The sequence below is a fragment of the Ochotona princeps genome, chromosome 11, assembly GCF_030435755.1.
Source record: "Ochotona princeps isolate mOchPri1 chromosome 11, mOchPri1.hap1, whole genome shotgun sequence".
NCBI classification, from domain to species: Eukaryota; Metazoa; Chordata; class Mammalia; order Lagomorpha; family Ochotonidae; genus Ochotona; species Ochotona princeps.
The window spans coordinates 50,455,585-50,477,210 of NC_080842.1; the positions used below are offsets into that span (position 1 = coordinate 50,455,585).

General features: G+C 42.0%; 1 non-coding gene across 1 annotated transcript; it reads left to right on the forward strand.

The window, feature by feature from the left end:
* Nucleotides 1–21,290: 21,290 nt before the first annotated feature.
* Nucleotides 21,291–21,395, forward strand: LOC118760074 (small nucleolar RNA U13). The gene has a single exon (XR_004996565.2). It is a non-coding gene; the product is annotated as a small nucleolar RNA U13 (small nucleolar RNA).
* Nucleotides 21,396–21,626: the final 231 nt, after the last annotated feature.

Sequence of the window (21,626 nt, forward strand, 5' to 3'; positions counted from 1 at the left end):
AATAAATTAAGAAAATATCGTTGAAATGCATGATTCCTGAAGGCAGAAAAGTCACATCAAGACATTAGGGTTAATAACTGGGACTCTTTTTTTTTTTTTAAAGCTTTGTCTAAATTCAGACTTGAACTACTGAAATAATCCCTGCTAAATTAAAGGCTGGTGCTTTCTCAGCCAAGCCTATGTTTATTCAAAGTAAGCACTCAGGTAATTAGGGAAGGAAAAGTGAGTTGGCTATTAGTGCAGGATTCTGGGTCCACCTCTTTCCCATCTGGCTTCCTTGTCCCAGCAAGCAAATTATGCTGTTTGCTAAGAATCCAGGATAAAGGCTATAATGATTAATTTAATAGCCACATCAGAAAGAAATTTGCAAGTTTTGCTGAGCCAAATTGGTTTCAATGACCATCATTTGTCTACCACGCCGATTTGGAGGTGAGTTTGGAATACTTATCTCCTCCCTTCAGGAACTGCTTCTTGGGCTTATTTCATAGGCAATCACAAAGCCAAAATCGATGGACTAGTCCGATATGTCAGCAGGAAAAAATCGGGACCAGGCAAGTAACTTTGCCCTGGGTATGTGTTCTCAATCTTGGCAAAACCAATCACAGGGATGTAGGACAGGGGCTCTCCTAGGCCCATCCTGGATGGCATTCACACAGGGCATCTCAGCCCAGACCTGATGTTCAACTTGGGTGCTCTGATGTGGTCAGACCTGCTATCTGTGTGTACATGGTGCCCACGCTCCATGCCCATACACCGTAGGCCTTGGTACAACCTGGACTCTCCTTTAGACCCGGTATCTTGCTGATGTACTATTTGAAAACATGGTAAATATCACTCTATCCAGATCCATGACCCGACTCCATGCAGAGGCTCCCTCCCTACTGAGACTCTTTTTTTTTTGAATTTTGAATTTTATGATACAATTCCATAGAGTCTGGGATTCCCACCCCCTCCACTGTCCCACTGCCTGCCAAATTCCCAACCCCCCTGATTTCCCCCATATTGTTACAATAGTATAGTCCCACATAACAAGTTACAATTCCATCAGTCTGTTATTTAAGTGTGTCCCGACACTGCTGGTACTGACAGTGTCAGACAGTCCATCATCCCATTGTCTAGACATGTCCAACAGTTTCATTGGGAGTCCATTTTTCATTTGGAAGTAGGGATGCATGTTGCATTGTCTTCACACCTGGATATAGTAGTCTCTATTATTCCATCACTATACATTCCAATTTGCATGGTTTCCTTATATTAGCCAGAACATATGGTATTTGTCTTTTATTGACTCATTTCACTGAGCATAATGATCTCTAGATGGGACCATCCATTGCAAATGGTATAATTTCATTCTTTTTAATGGCTGAGTAATATTTCATGCAGTAGATGTACCACAGTTTCTCTAACCACTCCTCTTGGGACACACATCTGGATTGTTCCCATGTCTTTGATATTGTAGACTGTGCTGCTGCAATACAGGATTACAGATCCCCTTCTCATATACAGGTTTCATTTCTCTTGGGTATATTCCTAGGAGCATGATAGCTCAATTGTATGGCAGATTTATTTGCAATTCTCCAAGCACTCTCCATACTGATTTCCACAGTGGTTGTATTAGCCTACACACCCACCAGCAGTGAAGGTAGGTACCTTTCTCCCCACACCCACATCAGCAGGTGTTGTTAGTAGAGTTCTGAATGTAGGCCAATCTTACTGGAGTGAGGTGGCACCTCAATGTGGTTTTCATTTGTATCTCCCTATCAGCTAGGGCACCTGAGCATCTTATTTCATGTCTGTTAGCCATTTGAATCTGTTTTTTTGAAAAATCTCTGTTCATTTCCCTTGCCCATTTTGTTATAAGGTTTTTGTTTGTTTGTTTGTTTGTTTTTACTGTCCCTGGGTTTCTGAAGCTCTTTGTAAATCCTGGGTAATAGTCCCCTATCACTTGTGTAGTGGTGCAAAAACTTTCTCCCATTCTGTTGGTTGCTTCTTCATTTTGTTAATACTTTCCTTTGCTGTACAGAAGCTTTTTAGTTTGATGTAGTCTCATTTGTTTATGTTTGACTGCCTTTGCTTTGGTGTCTTTTTAAAGAAAACTTTCCCTATTCCTATTCTTCGGAGAGTGATTTCTATATTTTTCTTTAGTAGTTTGATGGTTTCTGGGTGTAAATTTAGGTCCTTGAATCATTTAGAGCTGGTTTTTGTATAATGTGACAGGTGTGGGTCTTGCTTCTTAATTCTGCAAGCTGTAATCCAGTTGTCCCAACAGCATTTGTTGAACAGACCAGGCTTTTTTCCTGGATTGTTTTAGTTTTCTTGTCAAAGATTAGTTGGCTATACATGTGTGGGCTCCCTTCTGGTGTTTCTCTTCTATTCCATTCATCTTCTTCTCTGTTTCTGTACCAGTACCAGACTGTTTTGATAACTATTGCTCTGTTTTATGTCTTGAGGTCTGGAATTATGATTTCTCCAGCTTGATTTTTATTCTTCAGGATAGCTTTGGCTATTCGTGGTCTCTTGTGATTCCAGATGAATTTTTGTATCTTCTTTTCTGAGAAGAATGTTGTTGGGATTTTGATTGGGATTGCGTTGAATCTGTATATTACTTTTGGTAATATGGACATTTTGATGATGTTGATCCTGCCAATCCAGGAACATGGTGAGTTTCTCCATTTTTCAATGTCTTCTTCTATTTCCTTTTTTAATGTTTTATAGTTTTCATCATAGAGGTCTTCCACATATTTAGTTAGTTTAATTCCTAAGTATTTAAGATTCCTCTCCACTAAAGGGGGCTGTACTTACAATTTCTTTCTCAGCCATGGAGTTATTTGTGTATATTAGTACCATCAATTTGTTTTCATTAATTTTATTATTCGGCTACCCTGCCAAAGTCTCTTATGAGTCCCAGTAGTCTCTTGACTGAGTTTTTTGGTTCTCCTATGTGAAGAATCATGTCATTTGCAAATAGAGATAATTTCAGTTCCTTGTTTCCAATTTGGATTACTTTAATTTCTTTTTCTTGCCTAATAGCTCTGTCAAGGACTTCCAATACTATATTAAAGAGTAGTGGTGACAGTGGACATCCCTGTCTAGTTTCAGATTTTAGTGGAAAGGCTTCCAGTCTTCCCCCATTTTAGTATGATGCTGGCATTGTTTGCTTTGTAAATTGCTTTGATTGTGTTGTACAATGTTTCTTCTATGTCTATCTTGCTTAGTGTTTTTAGCATTAAGTGGTGTTGAGGTTCTTATTTTGCTTATTTTCCCTTTACCATGTGTACCTGATGGAAAGAATATTCTGGCAACTGGGGAGTGAAGTGGGAAAGAGGGGGAAACCCATACTATGGGTATTCAATGTGCATGCCATCATTTCATCCAATTTTTGGCTTGGTGCCCATTTACCTGGTGTTCCCCAACCACACAGCTTCTGCCCTCTAAACTCCTTTCAGTGCTAAGAGAAATAGAACCTCGAAGGGAGGCAGGAAGGGAGGGAAAGCAATGGAGAGAACTCATGGTTTCTCAAGCAGTTTTCACATTACCACTTCTGATGGCAGATCCTTCATCACACACTATTCCAGAAATGTGTCTGCCTTTGAAGCCAGTGGCCCAGCTGCTTTCCGCAGCACCAACTGGAACTATGGCTTTTCCCAAAGTGCTCAGTCAGTTCCCATGCATCCATCCACTGTCCAGTTGCCCAGCTTTCTTTGTTGTTGGCTCTTCTTCTGTCCTTCCTGTCCTGGTAAATTTGCACATTAAGAAACTACTTGCTGTCATTTCAGCTGGTATTTGGGAAGCAAGCCAATGCCAGGAAGTATGTTGACTCCACCATCTTAATGTGAAGTCAGATTATGGTCATAGACAGTTTATATGAAACAGCCAAGATTTCCTAATAGGATGCTCAGCAATTGGTTCCCCAAAATAATCCAAAATGTCTTTAAAAAATTATTGTAGTTAATGTTGGTTTAATGAACTTGAAAAATCAAATAACTTGAAATACAAATTTGAGTTTCTAACCAGAAGCATGAGCTATGTTTGCAAAGTCACAGGAAGATTGTCTCATCTTTATGGTGTCCAGAATAGATGGCTGGCCTCTAGATTTGAAAGCGCAGATCATGCTATGATTATGGCCAGGAGGAAAGATGATTATACGTATGGTCAAGATCAAATATGCAAAAATTATTCATTCTGACACACCTGGAAATTGGAGAAGGTTGTTCAGATTTTTACTTACACTCAGTTATATCAATAAGCTGAGTTATTGACCCTAACGCAAGAAAATTCTAACTTGATCACCCACTGATGTTCCCCCATTTTCTTGACAAAATACAAACCTATGAAACTGAGTCATTTGTGGTAGGAAATAGAGGATTTCATCAATAGTGAGGTTTGCCCTGTCTCACATTCCTTAGTCTTTTCATTTATCCTTGAACCCTCACAAGCTCTTATAGGAGTCAGCAGCCTAGAGAACCTCTCAGGGTATTCCCTGGTAGGCCTCCTGGAGATCCCCCCACCAGCATTGTGCTAGGAACAGTTCAGAGTAAAGCAAATGAAAGACTGTTTTCATGGAGTTTTACCACTCTAATGAGCAGCAGAACAACGCAACAGATCACAGGAGACATGGTAGCTGTAAAGGACTAAGCAACACTGAAGGCAAGAGGGGAGTGACAGAAAGGGATACATTAGGTAGCGTGTTCTGGTGAGGCAAACTGAATTTTAAGTTTCATTGAAAGCAGGAACACAACCATCATATTTAAACCAGCAGCAAGGAGGTCAGTGTAGAGGGAAGAAGTAATATGTGAGATCAAAGGGCAAGGTAGGGAAATCAGGGAAGGTTTCGAAGGCAGAGAAAACACTGGAGTTTACTGAGTTATTTAGGAAGCAACTGGAAGGCTCTGGTGAGGGAATCATCTGATTTGATGGACCTTTTCAAACTAGGATGTGCCAGCGGGCACAAGAGCATGGTGAGCCAGACAAGGTTAGAAAGAGGAAAGCCAAACAGATTCTACTGCAACAGTCCAAGACAAAGATGGAAATGGAAGAGCAGTGGCACAGGGGGTGAGAGGTGAGCAGTTGGATTTAGAATAGATCCTAAATATGTCATATTGGGTGTGGAGTTTGGAACAAAGAGAAGCTTCAAATGACTTCATAATAATTGGCCTCAACAAGTGCAGGCTGGATCTGCCACTTAGGGAGACAGGAAAGAACCAAGCGTGCACAAGGTCAAGATTTTGATTGGGGATAATTGTAATGTAAGAAACCTGCAGGACATCCTTGGGAAGATGTCCACTACGGATTTAGATATAAAAATCTGATATTCTACAGACAGATAAGGGATGAAGAAAAAAAAATATTCCTCTGTGGGAGGCTCTGAATTCATGACAGCTGTGGAGGCAGGACCCAGGCCCAAGAAAGCTGGGAGGCAGAGCAAACACAAAAGAAGATTCTTCTAGAGCCTTAAGGCCTAGTGCTGTTAGGTTTGGAACTCACCTATAACCTGTCACTCCCTTCTCCTTTCCTGCCTCCCCTTTTGGGATCGGAATATCTAGCTTGTGCTTGTCCTACCACTGTGTTTTAGAAGCACAGGCTTGTTAGGGTTGACAGGGTCACAGCTGGGGAGGGCTGTAACCAGGATGAGCTGTATATTGTGTCTCATTCATATCTGATGTAGATAATAGTTCCATGGGACTTTTGAACTTTAGATTTCTGAGGTCATGCTGGCACAAGAAGGCTTTTAGAAGAAATAAATGTGTTTTACAGGAGAGAATGGCATGAATTTGGGTGGGGAGTGATGGGCAGGGAAGGGACTAAGGAAGGAATGCTATAGATCGAATAGTTGTGTCCCCTCAAAATTTGTACACTGAAACCAATATTCCCAATATATAGGATTTGGAAGTGTGATTTGGGGCACATGATTAGGTCATCACCATGGTGGTGTCACAGCTCAGTGTTTTTATAAAGGAGATCCCAGGGGCCCTGGTGCATCAGCTCAACTGCCTAATCCTCCAAGTGTCAGAATCCCATATAGGTGCCAGTTCATGTCCTGGCTGCTCCACTTTCCATCCAGCTCCCTGCTGGTGGCTTGGAGAACCAGTGGAGGATATTCCAAAGCCTTGGAACCCTGCATGCACATGGGAGACTCCTGGTTTTGGACTGGCTCAACTCCAGCCATTGCAGCCACTTGGGAAGTAAACCAGTGGATGGAAGCGCTTGCTCTCTAGCTCTCTTTGTAAATCTGTCTTTACAATAAAAATAGATAAATCTTTGGGGAAAAAAAAAAGGTAAAGAAGATCCCAGAGTGCCTGAGTCCCTGCTCCTGCAGGGTCAGGATCCTAGGGAAGGGAGTGGTGGGAGGCAGCAGAGGGGATGTGTATGAGGAAGACTGCCTTCTGTGAACCAGGAAACAGGCCCTGCCCACACAAAGAAACTGGCAAAGTGTTGGTCTTGGCCTTCTGAGGCTCCAGAACTGTGGAAAATCAATTTCTGTTGTTTACAAACTACTGGGTGCTCTGTTATACAGGCCTGGGGGGATGAAGACAAGCTTCCTTTCAGTCAAAATGTTTAAAAGCTACATGCTGCTTTAATACCATATGACTCATCAAAGAAATAAGACATCAACTCATAAAACAACAAAATAAAACAAAGTCTCATCCTCACCACCCCCCCTAATCCCGATTCCTTGTTCAAGTTTTCTATAAGGAAACAAATAGTATGAAGGAAATCCTTTTCCAACCCGCACAGCATGAATTCAGTACGCCAGTACACAGGCCACTCATGGTATAAAACCATTTTATAAAAAATACAATTACAGGGGTTGGGTACAGTGGAATAGCAAGCTAATCCTCCACCTGTACTCACACCAGAGACCTGGAAGAAGCTCCTGGCTACTGCCTTCTGATTGGCTCAGCTCCAGGCATTGCAGCCGTTTGGGGAGTGAACCCAACAGATGAAATATCTTTCTGTGTCTCTCCTTCTCTCTGTAAATCTCCCTTTCCAATAAGAAATAAATAGATCTTTTATTTAAAAAATATAAGGGATGGAACTGAACTCAAACTTGCTTCTGCTAGGAAGAATTTTAACAAGGAAACTGGCCAGTGTCTTCTCATTTTCTCATCCAAATCTGAGCTGACATTATTGAAAACTAACTTGGCCAGAGTATTCCTACACACTGGCCTCCGTGAATTTTGGAAAGAGCTGGAAGAGTTAACACCCACACAAACACGTACATACAGTATTTGCTGTAAGCAAAATAGACTCATTGAAAGAAAGATGCCTGGATTAGAGAGCCGTGAGCCACAGTCTGTACAGGATCTAGGTTTGGTTGGTGTGGCACCCACAAGCCACCAGATCCCACAAGCCGCAGCAAGGGAACCAGTGGAGGCTGCAAAGCCACCTCCTGAAACCCCAGGACAGCAGCTAGGATCCCAGCCCCTTGCCTCTGGAAAAGCCCCGGATCTCACAGTCCCTCTTGTTAAAGCACAACACCAGGCATTTCAACTGCACTGCCAAAACAAAGCCTGGGCTCATGTACGTATCTAATGGTTAACAGGAGGTGCAAATGCTATGGGTCACATGGGTTAATTCAGAAAGAAAACAAAGGTTCCCGTGTGGTGAATCATTGACTTGAGATCTTAACACCTGGGCAGGCGGGTGACTTACACTTCCTTCTGAGGAGGAAGAAAGGAGTGGGGCCCCAGATGCAGCTCCAAGCAGATTTTAACCAGAGAAGATTGCCACAGCCATAGCTTTCATGTTGGCAATGACACCGTAGAGGCTGAATAAATGCACTGGTCGAGCATATTTCCCTAAAACCCTACAATGCTATAAATTGAAACTGGCATCTCACAAAGGCCCCTGATTCTCACAGCTGCAGAAAGAATGTACAAAAGTTCATGGTGAACTTGGCAGGCCAAGGCAGAGTGTTTTGGCAGCTCCACAGGTGCCCTGAGGATTCCATTCTTTCAGGATCCTTGGCAGCAGGAAGGGCCCTCTGTGATTGATTTATTAGCTCCAATACCTTATTTATAATTTTACTGGGTACAGTACTAGCCGGGCCAGGGGGAAATAATTCCATAGATCAGAATCAAGTCTCATGTGGTTTGACATTTTCTGCTGACCCTGTAAACCTCTCTCCTAACCCCATTATTTTTTTGGAGTTTATGTGAGGAAAATTGGGAGTATGTAACTGGGTGAGAAATAGTTTTGGAGTTTGGGTTTAATATTTTTTTAATAGCTCAAATAACCTTTACCCTCCAGGCTTCAAAACAGATGGGAAAGAATACCTTGAAAAATTAGGTTTGGGGGGGATCACAGCATAGAGTGGGACAATCTGTCACCTTGAATAGAGACTGAGTAAATATTTGAGTCTATAAATATGGTCTTTCCTTCCAAGCCCTGGAGGAAATTTCTGATCATCAGATGAAAACACATTGTTGGCTTCCCATTCCCCAACTGAGAAGTAACCACACTCCATCTTGCCAACCCACTGTGCAACGTCACCTGCGACTCTCCCCACACTGTCCCTGAATCCCTGCCCACCAGCAAACCTTGGCCTCCCACACACACATGCACACATAGTGTGCCAAGGACCAAACCAAGATCATTCCTGCCAACGTGTGAGGCTGGTGCACTGCTTCAAACATCCCTACCGTACAAGTGAAGAAACAGTCTCTGGGAGACAAAACATTACAACTGGGAAGAATTGCGGAGGAGGGGACACAATCCTGCTTCCCTCTTAATTCCCACAACCCATCTATTCAAATAAATCCATCATGCCAAAATGATTCTGCAGACACTTCCCACTGAAATCCACTTCTCCCTCTCCTGCATTCCCTTGGTGTTTGGGGGCAACTACTAGTGGGTTGCCTGAGATTAGTATTGTGTCAAGGGCCAATCTGTGATCTGCCTCCCTAAGGACACTAAGCACAGACCAAGGCTCACATGTTTATGAGTCCCCAACCAGGCCTAACACCATGCATTGCATATATAAATGCATAAGCATAGGGTTTGACTCCACCAGAAGGAGACAGTTCTCGAACTCTGCCATAACAGGAGCACAAGAAAGAATGGCAGTACCTCAGTAGACACTGGTTTGTTATCCTTTTTTTAAAAGAATTTACTTCTTTTGAACAGTTTTAAATTCACAGAACGCTGAGCTAAAAGCAAAGAGGTGGCCCGTACACTCCCTGAAGCTGGACCTGCAGTCTTCACCATTGTCAATGCACCCCAAGAGACAAGTACATTTGTTAGAGTTGAAGACCCCATGTTGATGCTTGGGATCACCCAAATCCCAGAGTTCACAGCAAGGTTCACTCATGGTGATCTACATTCTACTGATTCGGACAAACATATACTAATACTACCATACCATACAGAGTTGAAACTAGATTCTATTTTAGCTCTTTCCCACTATTCTTAGTGAGACTCAGCACAGCTGGTAATGCTCACCTTGCCAATTCTATTTCAGTTGGATCACACGCGAAGGGTACAGAGTAATTCCAGGAGCCCAGCAGTCACCCATGATGCTGCATGGTAAACTCCAGGCAGTCTCAACTTCCTTATCTCATTTTCTCTTCCCCAGCTCCTCACATGTGGTTACTTTTTATGAGTCTTTCAATTATTAATCTACACATCAGTAACCTAAGCTGGCCTAAGGGCAGTTCATTACACAACTGACTTTTTCAGCCAAACTCATTGTAGTGGCAGAGAAGCAATGGTAAAAATGGCACATGAAAACAGCAAATGTATATGAATATGTATACCAAAACATACATACCTGGGGTAGGTATTTGGCACAACAGTTATAAAACCACTTAGGATCCCTGTGTCTCATTTTAAATTCCCTGGTTTCAAGTCCTGGCTTTCTCATCTAATTTCTTGCTAATTCACCTGCAGAAGGCAGCTGTGATGGCTTAGGTACATAGTGAGACCCAGCTTGGGTTCTTGGCTCCTAGTTTCCTACTGTCCCAATGGCAGCTGTTGCAGCCATTTGGGGAGCAAAGCAATGGGTGAAAGGTTGATCTCTCGCTGCTGCCTCTCTCATTTACACTATGTGTGTGTGTGTGTGTGTGTGTGTGTGTGATCTTACATACAGAATGCAAACGAGAGGATAAGAGGTCTGTGCAGCATTGGGAGAGATTTGAAATGAGCCATGAGCTTCATGCCAAGCTCTGCTGCCATATTACAGCCCCCATGACATTGCGTGAGGTCATTAATTTCTGTATAATTCATTTCCTCTTAAATGAAAAATGGAGAAAACTAATAGGTTCAGCACGGACTTTTGTGAGAGTGAAATATGCTGCTATATACTAGGTGCTTGGAACAGAGTTTGGCATATAATAAACCTTCAATGATTATGATTAAGGTCAAGATTCTGTGGAAGTATCTGTGGACTCATGGGAAAAGCACAGGTGTTCAGGAGAAAAGACATGATTTAAATTCCAGTTCTGCTCTCCAGTCAGCTGTGTGTCCTTGGGCTGGTCCTCTCCCCTCTCTGGGCTCTCATTTCCTCATCATCACTTGGTCCCTGCAGCCACCATGAGTCTCTCTAGTCTTGTCTTGTATCTGAAGATGTGAAAGGCACTTGCTTGTAAATCCCCTTCCTCTCCCTTAAAATGCTCCCTCGGGCTCCTGGTCATTCTCCTGCACTATTAGTTGTTCTGCCTAAGACTTTCTGGGGGTCTCAGGAATTCCATCACTATTCCTTCATCCATCCTTGCAGGATGGCTCCACTCTCCTGGCACAGAGCCACCGGGTTGCATTAGAACCAAGTCTATCCATTCATAAAGTCTTGTTTTCTTTTTCTTTTTTTTTTTTAAAGATTTCTTTATTTATTTATTTTTATTACAAAGTCAGATATACAAAGAGAAGAGACAGAGAGGAAGATCTTCTGTCCGATGATTCACTCCCCAAGTGAGCCGCAACGGCCGGTTCTGTGCCAATCCGATGCCGGGAACCTGGAACCTCTTCCGGGCCTCCCACGTGGGTGCAGGGTCCCAAAGCTTTGGGCCATCCTCAACTGCTTTCCCAGGCCACAAGCAGGGAGCTGAATGGGAAGTGGAGCTGCTGGGATTAGAACCGGTGCCCATATGGGATCCCGGCACATTCAAGGCGAGGACTCTAGCCGCTAGGCCACTGCGCCGGGCCCTAAGCCTTGTTTTCAATTCACTATCCCTTATCTAAAGTGGTCTCTTAGGGTAAGGACACCTCACCCATAGCTCTGGGGACTCTTAGCCATTACCTCAGACCGAGACCTAGCTAATAAATAGTAGTACCTCACAAACAGAAGCAGTCTTCTTAGCCAGCCTTAGTGCCAAGCTCACAGTAGCTCATAGGGTGTCAAGCTCCCACTTCCGGCTTGAGGAACTCCTTTCAAGTTCAAACTGGCAGCTCCAAACACTTCCCTACATGGTATCCCATGACTCCTCTCTCAGGAAGCCTCCCATATAGAATCCCACCATTACATTAGTATATGCAAATATCTTTAATGTCTGGACACACTGCAACTTGTCACCAAAGCAGCAGGACCCGGGTTCACTGCCATGAAAACTCTCCCTACAACAAAGTAGAGGACTGTGTTTTCCTCTCATTTGAATTTCACAGGGTGTGCATGCCACTGCTGAGAGAGAGAGAGAAAGAGAGAGAGAGAGAGAGAGCGAGAGAGAGAGAGAGAAGGAAAGAATAAAAAGAAGGGAGGGAGGAAGGGGAGAGGAAAGGGAAAGGAAAAGAAGAGAAAGAGGAGGAAAGGAAGGAAAGAATATGAACAGAAAAAGGAATAAAGAAAGAGGAATAATTAATTCTTGAGAAAGAATTATTTTCAGTGCAAAATTTTATGCCCAGCTAAATTATTATTAAAACATGAAAGTCATAAAATTATCAATTCTGAAAAAATGTTATACATGTATATTTAATGCCAGTTTGAATTAAACCTCTTCTTAAAAAAATAAATTAGATATTTTATTTGAAAGTTTGAAAGAGTTAGAGAAAGGGGAAGGGATTGGAAAAGACAGAGAAGCCTTCCGTCCATTGGTTCACTCTCCACATGGCCACAAAGCCGCAGATGTGCCCAGCTGAAGCCCAATCTGGGCCTCTACATAGGTCTAAACATGCGAAGCAGGGTCCAAGCATTAGGCTATCTTTGTAAGAAAACATGTATGAAGGAAGAGATAGGAAATACAAAGAGATGAATAGTAAAGGGATTTGCCATTAAAATAAAAATTACACATGGCTTTAAAGCCACTATATTCAAATCAATCAAATATTTGCATAGACCAAGACAAATAAGTCAGTGCAAAAAATAAGAATACAGAAAGAACAGCCAGCATTGAGAACTTAACAAAGCTGGCTGTCGTATTCAATATGAGCAGGATAGATTACTTAATACCTGATAATGGGGAGATTCATTATGGCAGAATAGAGTAGGGACACGTTTAAACAAATGGAGAAACATTAGCCAGTGTGAAGCAGAGAGAAGACATTCGAGTAAATAGAAGAAAACAGAACAACAGAAGAGGGGCACCTGGAGACTGATAGACATGGGAAAGCAGCTGGCACAATGGTGTGCTGTTGCAGGGACCAATACTCCAATGGCATTCAGCAAGTGGCAATCAAAACTGTACCGGCAGCCAGAATTCGACCAGCATCAAAGTGGGGAGGAACATTCACCAGGAGCTCCAGAGGTGAAACCAGACAAGAACTGCTCAACATGCTGGTCTATTTGATTTGACCAGGAGCAGAGACAGAACACAAAGTCCCACATGGGCGGTGCGGGAACAGGGTAGATTTCACAGCCAAGTCCGCCTCATAGAGCAGAATTAGGCACCATTTTGTATAGGGAACAAAGGCTATGGGACAGGACTACACATGCACTGAGCTGGGAGTGAACTCATTTCTGGCTCAGTGAACTGCAACAATATGGCATCCTACAGGTTCCACCCAAGATAGGTCTGGGTAGCCCTCACACCTGAAGACCAGCAGAACTCTACGAGTGGCACATCAGGCACTATTTTGCACAGTGTGGCAAAGACTTTAAGAATGCAGGGACAGCAGTGAGCTGCACATGCAATGAGCTGGGAGCGAATTCACTGACTTCTGGTCACACAGGCGGAAAAAATACCAATTTGGCATCAAACAGGTTAAAATAGGTCTGTGTGGTCCTCAGACCTAACGGCCAACAGGTTCTGCCAAGATCAGCACCACCAACAACTGAGCTATTTAGGACACCTGGTGTCTCCCGAATTCTGGGAGCTGCTCCATCTGGAAGTGGGAGAAAGGCTATACAGACAACAGTGCAGCCTCAGCACAGTATCACAGCAGCTGGAGCATGGTGAGCCAGAAGCTGGGCTAGGCAGACCATGGTGGAAGTCTAACATAAGAGCCCAGATCTGAAACTCGCTGGAGGGAGAGTAGCACAAGTGACTGCAAACAAAGAGCTGGATACCAACCACAATAAGTAAAATTGAGCCGTAGATCTGTGGGTGACACAGCTTTAAAAACCTGCCCCAAGGAGAAGAATGGGCTAACCAGAAGTACAATGACCAAGAGTGAAAGAAGAAACACAGGCAGAATGAATACTGCTGAAGACTTCCCTGCAAAGGAGCAAAAGTCTTTGCCAACCTCAGAGTTAACTGAGGAATACATTGAGAAAATGGGGGAATACAGAATTCAAAACACGTGTTACAAAGCTTCTTATCAACAACGAGAAGCACATGCAGGAGTTAAGCACTCTATCACACAGGAAATAGCAACACTGAAACAAAATCAAACCAAATTATTGGAAATGAAGGATACAGTGGAGCAAACTAAAAATACGGTGGAGAGTCTCAGTAATAGAATAAATGAGGCAGAAGAAAGGATCTCAGAAGTGGAAGATCTCTCTTGTCACAATGGAGAAACAATCAAAAAGCTGAAGCAGAGCTTCAGTATTCAAGAATTAAGAGACACTATTAAAAGGCCACATATAAGAGTTATGGGAGTCTCAGAAGGTGCAGAAAGAGAAGGTGGGATTAATGGTATACTCAATCAAAGAATAAAGGAAAATTTCCCTAATCTAGAGAAAGAATTGGGAAACCACATGCAGGAGGGGCACAGAACTCCCAAGAAGGTTGATCAAAAGTGATCTTCACCACAACACATGATAATCAAACTGTCTTCAATCAAACATAAGGAAAAGATCCTTAAATGTGCACATGAAAAAAACAATTGACATATGAAGGAATGCCATTGAAATTCACAGGAGATCTCTCACAGGAAACTCTATAGGCCAGAAGAGAATGGAGCAATATACTCCAGATTCTAAAAGCAAAAAAATTGTCAGCCCAGGATAACATGTCCAGCCAAGTTTTCCTCTATCTCTGAAAATGAAATAAAATTCTTCCACAGTAAAGAAAAGTTAAAAGAAGATGTCTCTTTCAAACCTGTCCTACAAATGATACTTAAAGATGTTCTCTTGACAAAGAGGAATATCACCCACTAAAACAAAAGGCAAATGGGAGGAACATCCCAGTAAAAATAAATAAATAAAAATAAACAAACAAACAAACAAACAAACAAAAAACCAGCAGAAGACTAAATCAATGAACAACCCATTGCTAAATGACAGGACCAAATTACCACCTGTTTTTTATTGCTCCTGAATGTAAACGGTTTAAACTCTTCAATCAAACATCATAGAATAGTAGACTGGATTAAAGAAAACAAACTCCATCTATTTTTTGCCTACAGAATACATATCTCACCAACAAAGATAAGTGAAAACTGTGTCTCATGGATTTTGATTTTTTAATGTGTTTTTTTTTACTTTGATTTTTTGGATTACGTGGTACAATTTTGTATAGACTGGGATTTCCCCCCACAGTCCCACCTCCTGACAGATTTTCCCCATTTTACTATAGTGGTATAATCCATCATAAGGAATCATAACTCCATCAGTCTCTTATTTAAGTGTACCCCAACATTGCTGGTACAGAAAAAGTCAGACAATCCAGCATCCCATTGTCTACACATGTCCAACAGTTTCATTGGGAATCCATCTTTCATCTGGAATCAGGGATGCATGTTGCATTATACCCCCAAATCTGGATGTGGTAGACGCCAGTACTCCATCATTATACATTTCCTTGATTGAGAAGCCATTTAACAATGTCAATAACTGGCATGGGTTAGAGCAACAGCCTCAACAACAGCAACAAATTACAGCATCATTAAAAAGAGTGCCACTGAGTAACCAACACATGGATGACAAATAGGAAATACAAAAGTCTCTTGGGAAAAATGATGCCACCATATAATCCATGACCAGCAATTAATTTGACAAGAGAAAAGAAAGCATTTGGAGCAAATAAAACTGAAATTTAAAAAACCAGTAAAACACATGGAATGCAGCCAAAAAAAAACCCCAGTGTGGATCAGATTATTGAAGTTACACTTTCCATGCTGGTTTCCTTATATAAGAGAGAACATACGGTATTTGTTCTTTTGTGATTGACTCATTTCACTGAACATAATGATCTCTAGATGGGACCATCCATTGCAAATGGTATAATTTCATTCTTTTTAATGGCTGAGTAATATCCCATGGAGTAGATGTACCACCGTTTCTTTCTTTAACCACTCTTCTTTGGACACACATTTGGATTGTTTCCATGTCTTTGATATTGTAGACTGTGCTGCTGCAAATACAGGATTACAGATCCCCTTCTCATATACAGGTTTCATTTCTCTTGGGTATATTCCTAGGAGCATGATAGCTCAATTGTATGGCAGATTTATTTGCAATTCTCCAAGCACTCTCCATACTGATTTCCACAGTGGATGTATTAGCCTACACTCCCACCAGCAGTGAAGGTAGGTACCTTTCTCCCCACACCCACGTCAGCAGGTATTGTTAGTAGAGATCTGAATATAGGCCAGTCTCATTGGAGTTAGGTTGTACCTCAACGTGGTTTTCATTTGTATCTCCCTATCAGCTAGGGAACCTGAACATCTTTTCATATGTCTATTAGCCATTTGAATCTGTTTTTTTGAAAAATGTCTGTTCATTTCCCTTGCCCATTTTGTTATAAGGTTTTTTGTTTGTTTGTTTTTACTGTCCCTGGGTTTCTGCAGCTCTTTGTAAATTCTGGGTAATAGCCCCCTATCACTTGTGTAGTGTGCAAAAACTTTCTCCCATTCTGTTGGCTGCTCATTCACTTTGTTAATTTTGTCCTTCACTGTACAGAAGCTTTTTAGTTTAATGTGGTCCCAAATAAATAAAATTTAGAAGTAAAATTGAAAACCCAAAGTTTATAAATAAAAGATAAGCATATTTAATTCTGTAAAACAAAATGTCAGTTTGCGGGCCATAAACAGTGTCACAAAATAAGTAGGAAAATAGTAGATTCAGAATATAACTTGTCACACACATGACAGATCAAAGATTCACATGTATAACAAAAAGAACATTTACAAATTGACAAAAGACAAAAAAGACAACTCAAAAAATAGACAAGATACTAAATTGACAATTTAGACAGCAGATTCATAACGAAAATATTTCATTAGAGAGATGCAAATCTATGCAATAATGAGCTATGCTTAATTCCCACTGTTCACCTAAATGTTTTTACATTGAATGTCTCAAGTGACAAAAGGATGTAGCAGAAGGGCTGCTTTTAAACACTGCTGGTGGGCCCGGCAGCGTGGCCTAGCGGCTAAAGTCCTCGCCTTGAAAGCCCCGGGATCCCATATGGGCGCCGGTTCTAATCCCGGCAGCTCCACTTCCCATCCAGCTCCCTGCTTGTGGCCTGGGAAAGCAGTTGAGGACGGCCCAATGCATTGGGACCCTGCACCCGCGTGGGAGACCCGGAAGAGGTTCCAGGTTCCTGGCTTTGGATCGGCGCGCATCGGCCCGTTGCGGCTCACTTGGGGAGTGAATCATTGGACGGAAGATCTTCCTCTCTGTCTCTCCTCTCTGTGTATATCTGACTGTAATAAAATGAATAAATCTTTAAAAAAAAAAAAAAAAACACTGCTGGTGAAAATGCAATGGTCACAACAGCCCAGAAACCACTGTGACAATACTAACATTTAATTAACATCATACATCCTCCTATCTTTAGTTTCACTCATGGAAACCTATCCCATAGACACAAACCACTAGCATAATCCAGGAAGGAGGCCATGTTCACCACCTTATTCACCGTAGCCTGAGACAACTACCCATCAGTAGAGGAATGCACAAATAAATGTTATATATCTACACAGAAGAGATCCATGCGGCCACTAAAAGAATTAATTTGAGCTCTAAACGTTGGTTCAGAGGATTTCCATGAGTTATTACTGAATAAAGACATGGGGATGTAGGCTATGACTTTAGAGTTGTAGGATAAACACTGGCAAGTCCTTGCTTGCAGGGCTCTCAAAGCAGAAAACTAGAAAACCTTCCTCCTGGACTGAGAAATTCATTCTTTCACTTGATGGAGGTTGAGACTGAATGAGGAAAGATGAAGAGGAACTCTGGGTGGGAGAATGAAGCTCAAAACGACAAAGAAAAGCTCAAAATGATGCAGGACTTGTTTGTGTGTATTTAAAAAATGGGTGTGCTTGTACATGTACAAGTGCACAAATATGAGCAGCACCAAGGGCCCCGTGCTGTTGCAAAGGGCGTACTGAAGGACGTGAAGCCACCTCAGCAAATTCACCATGGGACAAGTGACCATCTCAGCAGGTGGGGCTACACTTGGCTGCCATACCCCCTGCCAGAGTCTGTGTGTCCAAGTCCTGGCTGTACTTCTGATCCAGGCTTCCTACTAGTGCACACCCTGGGAAGGAGCAAGGATGGCTCGGGCACTAGGCTCCCTGTCACTCTAACATAAAATCCAGGTTCTAGGCTTCTACTTGACCCAGTCCTATTGTTACAATCATTTGGGGGAGTGAACTGACAGATGGAAAATTGATTCATTCTCTCTTTCTCTTTCTCTCTCTCCATTTCAAACAGAAATAAATTTCTAAAAATGTTTTAAGAAACTACATCTCATCCAAAATAAGTAACAGAAGTAGTAATCTTCATGTATCTGGGACATTAAAGACCAACATCGTTATTACAAGAGTAAACCATAATTAAAACCAGCTTAGGTAAAAGAAGATAATATTTAGAGCAGAAATTAACAAATTTAAATATAAATATACAATCCAGAGGATTGATACATCTAACATTGGTTCTTTTATATATATATATTTATTATTAATTATTTTGCATTATGTGACAGTTTCATAGGCTCTGGGAATCCCCCCACCCCTTCCCACGCCCCTCCCCCCTGGTGGATTCCTCCACCTTGATGTAGTATTACAGTTCAAATTCAATCAAGATTCTTTCCTTGCAAACGTACACCAAGCATAGAGTCCAGCTTCTTATTGTCCAGATGGGTTTAACATTGGTTCTTAAAAAGTCTTAGAGTTGACAAACTTCTGGCAAAGCCATTCAAAAGAGAAGAAAAGCAATCACTCGCTAAAATTATTATATGAATAAACAAAGAAAAGATGGCCGTCGCTGTTGCCAACACTAAAAGGATGGGATATCATAGATCAATTAATTCCCTACTCAAATACAGGTAAAAAAGGAAATCTGGGCCCAGCGGCATGGCCTAGTGGCTAGAGTCCTCGCCTTGAATGCCCCAGGATCCCATATGGGCGCCGGTTCTAATCCCGGCAGCTCCACTGCCCATCCAGCTCCCTGCTTGTGGCCTGGGAAAGCAGTTGAGGACGGCCCAATGCATTGGGACCCTGCACCCGCATGGGAGACCCGGAAGAGGTTCCAGGTTCCTGGCATCGGATCGGCGCACACCGGCCCGTTGCGGCTCACTTGGGGAGTGAATCATCGGATGGAAGATCTTCCTCTCTGTCTCTTCTCCTCTCTGTATATCCGGTTTTCCAATAATAATAATAAATCTTTTTTTAAAAAAAAGGAAATCTCTTAAAAATATAAAGTACTAAGATGTCCAAAAGAAAAAAAAAATACAAAAATTTTTAAAAAGTAATCATAACAAAAATCTTCTGACAAAGACAACATAATTCCAGTCTTAGATAAATTCTTGCAAAAAATAGCAACACACGTAACTTTTGTCCATTTTTTAAGATGGGATTCACTCCTATGAACAACTGAGGACAGTTGAAAATGGAGAATTAGAGCAATTTTACTCATGAATAGTGACCAAAATCTTCAATGAATCATTAGGAAGCTGTTTGCACCAATTGATAATTTATAATGTAATACGGGTCAAAAGAGAAATATCACATGATCATAGGTAGGCACAGGCAAGTATTCAATCAAATTCAGTGTCTCTTGATTATTTTTAAAAATCTAGTAACACTGGAAAATCACTCAGTGCTTCGGGTTGTGCCCCCCACCTGAGCGCCCTGAATTGGGCTCCCCCATCGCTTCCCTTCCACAGCTGCAGGTAATAGAGCAGTAAATGAGCAGGTAGTGTGTCTCTCTGGCTCTCAAATACATCCATGTTAAGCACTTTTTTTGAAAACCTACAAGACATCACAGTAAATGGCAAATGGCACCAATACTCCAAGGTGAAGTGTTTCCTTCAAGATTTAGAACTGAAGCAATCCTCGCTCTCACCGCTACTACTCCAGAGCTGAGGAGCTCCGGCTCCTCTTCGCCTCAAAGCAAGGATCTGTCCAAGACTGGCTTCCTGTTAGAACAGGTGACCGGAAGGAAGGAGCTTTAAAATGTCCTCTGTTTGCTGCGCAAATTCAAGCCCTGCTTGCTGGGAGGCATGACATTCTGAAACGCTATACACACAGACTCACTAGTTGACCTAAGTTATAGGCAAACCAAGGAGTAACATTGAAGAAAGGCAAAAAGTTACCAGAATACTCGAAAAAGTTTCCAGAAAATGAGGTAAATGATTTCTGTTTTGGAACAAAAGAATCTTTAAATCAATTGGACTTTAAAATGTTCATAAAAAATAAGTATTATGAAAAGGTCTGCATAATTTCTTTTGTACAAAAATAAACTTATTTTTCCATTCCATTGTTCCATGATCTTTCTGAAGTGCTCTACATTAGAAATTTCATGTGCTGAAGGTCCGTGTGGTGATGTAGCCCGCTAATTCCCTGTCTGAAATGCCATTATCCCATATGGGCACTGGTTTGAGTTCAAGCTGCTCTATTTCCTATCTAGCTCCCTGCTTATGGCCTGGGAAAGCAGTAGAGAATAGCCCAAAGCCTTGGATCTCTGCACCCATGTGGGAGACTCAGAGGAGACTCCTGACATGGCTTTGCAGCTCCACTGCAGCCATTTGAGGAGTGAATTAGCAGATGGAAGAAATATCTTTGTCTCTCTCTGCCTCTTTCTCCTCTTCTCTGTAACTCTGCTTTTCAAATAAAAATACATAAAATCTTAAAAATTTTTTCATATACTGTCAATATAGACCAAGTAAAGAGCCACACAGCTCTCATTCTTGATTCCACACTCAGCACCTAGCAGCTGCTTTGCATGTAACTGGAGTTCAGTAAAGACCCATTCAACCAACGAGGCGGAAGCCTTCTGTCCTGCCCAGTGTCCACTACCTCTGTGGCTAATTTCTATAGCTGCTTATGAAAACACAGAAAAGCAGTTCCCCACCCAGAATAAAATCTCATTCTGAGTAGTAGATCTGGTCTTGTGAGCCACAGAGATTTCCAGCCTGCTATGGAGGTGAAGTTTCTCTATCTGACGGCAGGTGTTTGGCACAGCAGGTAGGATGCCACTCAGGATGCCCACACTGGCCATCAGAGTGCCTGGGTTCAAGTCTTGCCTTCACTCTTGATCCCAACTTCTTGCTAATGGGCCCTCTGGGTGGCAGCAGTGATGGCTCATGTATCTGAGTCCCTTACAACCGTGTGAGAGACCTAGCCTCAGTTTCTACTCCTGGAGTCAGCCTTCCCAGCCCTGACTATACAGTGGGGAGTAAACCAATGGATGGGAAATTCATTCTCCCTCTCTCTCCCTGCCTTTCAAATGAATAAAGTTCTTAAAACTTAAAGAAGAAGAAAAGGTTCTCTGGCTAAGATGATAGGATTCCAACAGAGGAGCAAAAACAACAAACAAACAAACTGGCAAGAAGAGACCCCACAGCAAACAATTCAATTATGAGCCTCTCATGCTTTGTGAGATAATACAAATAGAGTTGCTTTCCAAATTTCAAATCAGTAACCCTTTGCTATCACCTCTTTCACAGCCGAGTTACTCCACATTAGTGTCAGCTTCAAAAGCAGAATTTCCCTTTATCCTTGCAATTTTCATCTAAAAATTTTTTTAACTTCTGATCTTTTTGTGGTTCGTAAGTGTAATGATTGAGTTGATACATGGCTGTGTGACATGTGCCTTCCTCCAAAACTTGTTATGACATCAGGACATTGCCCATCTGACGTGGAAAAAAATTTTTAACTTCTAATACTTGAAATCTGAGTCCACTGTTTTCCAAGGGTCATGGCCCCCAGCCACTGGACCCAGCAAAGCTTTCCACGGTAATTGGGTTCCCAATGCAGAGGAATTTGAATGCTTACGATGGCGTAAATCCTGGGACAGCTTGAATTTCCTTCTTTCTCTTCCACATTTTACTTCCCTGATCTATGCTATTGGGGACCTTTTCTTAACCTTC